The sequence below is a fragment of the Tupaia chinensis genome, unplaced genomic scaffold, assembly GCF_000334495.1.
Source record: "Tupaia chinensis unplaced genomic scaffold, TupChi_1.0 Scaffold000469_1, whole genome shotgun sequence".
In the NCBI taxonomy this organism is placed as follows: domain Eukaryota; kingdom Metazoa; phylum Chordata; class Mammalia; order Scandentia; family Tupaiidae; genus Tupaia; species Tupaia belangeri.
This window is the reverse complement of record NW_006159978.1, coordinates 89513-94855: the sequence shown is the minus strand read 5'-3', so window position 1 is coordinate 94855 and position 5343 is coordinate 89513.

The window sequence follows — 5343 nt, the reverse complement described above, 5'->3', positions numbered from 1 at the left end:
TTTTAAACAAAACCCCAAAAAAAAAAAAAAAAAAAAAAAAAACTTGCTATAGGGTGCACACACTCACCAGAGACACAGAGACAGACAGAGAGAGAAAGAGAGAGAGGAAAAGCAACATCCCACACCCCGGGAGATGGTCCTGCTGGGATAGCTTCTCCTCCATCCTCCTCTCGGATTTTGGGCAGGCACACACGTGCCCCTGATGTTTTACAACCCGCCAGGTCCCAGGCTCAGCTTACACAGCCAGCCATGGGGGTCCAGCCACCTTCACCACCATACCGCCCGCTAGCCGCGCTTGGGGCTTCTGTCGGCCCCTTTGCTATCAGTCTGACTCACGCTGAGCAATCACTTGTTTCCTGTTTCCCGGGACGATCCTACTAGTGGATATATATTATCTCTTGGGGTCTTCCCAGGGTCCTAACCAACGAGTATACCTAATTCTCCCTTATCTAGTTTATATTCCGTTTCCTTTGATTGAACACCCTCGGAAACTAACTGCATCTCTACTCCCCTGGCTTCTGCCATGCTGGCACGTTCTTTGCAGAGCATGTAGCTGATAAAGAACTGGGTTGTTTTGGTTTTGAGAGGGCACGTGCATGAGCAAGAGACGGAGAGGCAGAGACAGGACATTGCCCACTGGGACGTGGTCCTGCGGCAGTCCCCCTTCCTCCATGTCTTCATTTTGTCAGGACTTTGGGCACCGCACATGCATCCGGCGTGTCTTCCTTGCTTCTGTTGCTATGACTGGAACTGCAGTTGGCCACGTGGGATCCAGCCACCTCAGCCACCGAGCCACCAGCTGGCTGCTGACTTTCTTAACAGCACAAAAAGCAAACAGAGCTTTGTACAGCTATACACAAAAATATTTTCTTTCTTTCTTCCTTTCTTTTTTTTTTTTTTTTGAGAGCTTTTTTTTTTTTTCTACAGGGGCATGTGCACTTGCTGGAGGGACAGAGAAAGACAGAAAGTGGGAGATCACCCCCTCAGGGGGGATGGCTATGCTGCAACTCTTTCTCCTCCATTCTCCTCTTAGGATCTTGGGCACGCATGCACACACACCCAGCGTGAGTTTTAAGCTGCCAGGTCCAGGGCTTGAATCACCTTCGACTACATGGGAGTCCAGCGACATAACCATTACGCCATCTGCTGGACCCAAAATATTTTCTTTCTTTATATCCTTGTTTTATAAACTTTTTTCTAGTTTTAATCCTTTTTAAATGTTGTGTTTAAAACTAAGATACAAACACGATAGCCCGGGCCTACACAGCGTCGGGATCACCCACACTGCTGTCTTCCACCTGCACATCCTGTCCCATTGGTAGGGCCGTGGGAAACGCAACAACGGGATATTAAACCGAGCACGAGTGTAGAAGGCTGCGGAGTGAACCAGCACACTGTCTTACAGGGAACGTTTTTAGTAAGTAGTACACTCTGGGCCAACAGAGGTTAAGGCCCTGGCTCCCACATGGCCAGCTGAGCGGTTTGAGTCCCGGACCTACAGCTGGGCGCCTGTGCATGCATGCCAACCCCCCACAAGGAGAATGAAGGAGAAGAGACTGGTGTGGCCATCTCCCCTGTGGGGGGAGGGTTCTCACTTTCCTCTCTCTGTCTCTGTCTCTGCCTCTCTCTGGTAAGCACATGTGCTTTACAACAAAAACTAAAAAATAAATAAAATAAAATAAAAGCAGTACACTCTAAAATAGCAAGGAAAAGTATGTATAATAATACCTAGACCAGTAACATGGCCACTCATTTTCATTACCAGACATTAGGTGTGGCTCATGGTCGCATATTTGACTGGGAGCACGGTAGGCCTGCTTACGTCAGCGTCAGCACGAACACGTGAGTAACTCGTCACGTCACGCCATGACATTAAGGCAGCTACAGCGTCACTAGGTGGTAGGGACTTTTCAGCTCCATTATCAGCTTATGGGACTGCCATAAGCTGCCTGTGGTTGACGGGGACATCATTATGAGGCTCATGACTGCACTGACAGTAACTTTCTGGTTATTCTTGGACTTGCCCCTGCTCAGAGTGGCAAAAACTTGGGTTGGCTGCTGGGCAGGTGTCCAGCTGAGGTCAAACAGGGTGACGGCCCGCCTTTTCATCTCAGCTCTCCTGTAAACAAGTGTCTTCCTGTGCCCGATCTACTGCCATGTTTTTTGCATTGTTGTGCTCTCTGTTGGTGATCTCATTGTTTAAAGTGACCCTGGGGCGAAGTGCGGATGTGCTGTCTGGACCTCCGAAGAGCAGGATGGCTCTGATGTGCCTTACAGAGAAAACACATGCATTGCACCAGGTTCATTCAGGCACGAGTTACAGTGCTGTGGGTCAGGACTGCATAGTTAATGAATCGACAAACGAGGGGTCTTTAAACAGAAACACACCTAAGACGACGTTCTGTATTGATCAGTTTACAAGAGCGTTGTGCCCAGAGACCCACAGGATCCCAACCCCGTTCTCCTCCTAGAAGCAGCGATTTAGGATGCGGAGTTCACAGTGACCTTGTAAAGCATAACTATGGCACGTAGTAAAAATCGATCCTATTGAACACAAATTTCCTACAAGGTGAGCTGAGGAGACAGTACCTTATGTTTCCCATGCTGACACATGTGAGCATTATAAACAGCTATATATTTATCTGATTCACAGACATTTTGTGATACCTTTTCTTGTTTTCCTAGCTTTAGTGAGTTGCAATAGAACTGTGTAAACACAGCGATTTGTGACATCGATATACTGGGGATGAGCACCCGTCAAGTTAGTGAGCAGCCTGTCACCTCACCTAGTTACCAGATTTTGCAGTTTTCAGGTGAGGTGGTCCAGCTGCTAAAATCTTCTGGTTAGTTCTTGTGGTTTGCTGATTTCTTTGGATGTAATACTTAGGCAATAATAGGCCTGTGTTAGTCTCAGCCTCTCCAGTCCTTACTTCTTGTATTTTTTTTTATGCTTTAATATATTATCAATGCTTTCAAAACAATAGGGAAAACGAGTGAAGATAGGTCCCCTTACCACCTTTCCCAACTGAATACCTCAGGAGCACAGTTCGCAAACTCAAGTGCTTATGGGACCAGACGCGGACCGTAAAAGTGGTCTGGAAGCGCCCCCTGGTGGAAGCTCTGCTATCAGGCATTGCAACTGACCTCCAGAATTTTGCCCCTGAATGCAATGTTGACATTTTATTTAACAAAGAATAGCTTATTTGCTGGTTTGCTTTTCATTATCTTACCAGGGGAATATTAATAGTTGTTCTTGGATTTACGGCAGCTACTGGTGTGTTTCTTGTACATTTGTTGAAGCTTTAGATGAAAATCCAAATGTGCCTGAAATAAAAGTAAAAAATTACTGGAACAATACTGCAGCTACGCAGGGAAGTAACAGCTGCTAGTAAATTCTTCCTTCAGGTGCCATGTCTGCCTGTTTCACAACTCAATTTAATCGAAAAAAAAAAAAAAAAGTCACTTCTTTTAAATGGCTTTGATAAATATTTTAGATACTTTTTGTTTAACTTAGTTTCAGTGAAATTGTTCTTGAAAAAGAAAAACAAATAAAATAGAGAGGAGACCAGCTGTCGGCATAATGGCTATGTCACTGGACTCCCATGTAGGCGACCACGGTTTGAGTCCCAGACCCAGTGGCTTAAAGTCACGCTGGACACGTGTACATGTGTGCCCAAGATCCCAAGAGGAGAATGGAGGAAAAGGGATTGCGGTGTGGTCATCTCCCCTGGGGGGGTGATTTCTCGCTTTCTGTCTCTCTCTCTCTCTTTCTAGTGAGTGTACATGCCCTACAGCAAAAACCTCTCCAAAAAATAAAAATAAATAAATATAGAGAGGGGCCGGCAGGTGGCGTGGTGGTTAAGGTGCTGGACTCCCACATGGCTGACCATGGTTCATGTCCTGAACCTGGTGGCTTGCTTTCTCACTTTCTCTCTCTCTCTCTCTGCCTCTCTCTGGTCAAATTTTAAAAATAACAATGATGAATACAATTAAATAAAATTAGTTTTAACAAAAATAAGTAATTATGGAGCTAGATTGATAACTTGATAGAATTAAAAACAACCTAGAGAAATTTTTATCCTTTTTGAGTCTACTGAATTTTGAAACCTAATCTTGCAGACATAGGAAAAATTCCAAAACAAAACGAAAAGCTATTTGATGGCGCATCTAGCGTGCCTGTCTGGACAGCGGGGCACTTACTGACTCTTCTGAGGACAGTCAGGACCTGAAGGACCCGCAGGGGGGGGCTGCCGTCGGTGCAGAAGCAAGACAGTGAGCGGGTCAGGTGGATTCAGCACCCACCGGGGTGAGCGCGCCGTCTTTGAAACCGGTTCAGCTGTGCGTCGTCAGCCTGTTGTCCTATGCGGGCTGCGTGGCCAGATGTCCTGACACCTTCGAGGAAAGCCAGAATTCCAGGTTTTTAGGAATAACTTTCCAGGTGTTAAACTATGCTGGCAAAGTTAATAGGCTAGTGAGCGGGATTCGACCCTCAGGTAGTTTGCAAACTCTAATCAGAGGTTAACACATTTCTCCTGATAAAAGAGAAGAAAGTAAACATACAGAAATCAGAAATATGCTCATTATTAGAATTTCAACTGACCATGGTGGTCCAACAGCACGCTGGACCACGGGCTCTGATCTGAATCTCCTTCTCCTTATTTAAAAGCTTAAAGATAATCTCAATTTCAAATGTCCATTTTTTTCTTTTGTAAGGTTTTTGCCATAGGGTATGTGTGTTCATCAGAGAGAGACAGAGAGAAGGAAAGTAAGAAATCACCCCCTGGGGGATGGCCACACTGCAACCTCTTCTCTAGCCTCCTCTCGGGATTCTGGGCACACATGCACATGCACCTGGTGTGGTTTTAAAGCCTCCAGGTCCAGGACTCGAACCGTGGTTGGCCATGTGAGAATCCAGAGCCTTAAACACTATACCACCTGCTGGTCCCTCAAATATCGTTTTTGTTTAAAAGAATTATTTATTTTATTTTATTTATTATCATTAGTTTTTAGCTCAACAAGACAGAAAGCAAGAAAACAAGCCACCAGGTCCAGGACTTGAACCATGGTCGGCCATGTGGGACTCCAGTGCCTTAACCACCGCACCACCTGCCCACTCCCCTCCCCAAATGTCTTTAAAATGCAGGTCTCTGTCAAGTGTTTTTCACATACAAGGAAGACTTTTAAAAGTTTGAAAAATGGCATTAAAGTAACAAGGTTATTCTGGTATAAAAACATGTTTACATGCACACGGTTTTTTCATGTTACACATTTTTCCATTAACTTTCTTTCTTTCTTTTTTTTTTTTTTTTTGGGGGGGTTTTTGCTATAGGGGGGGGGCGCTTG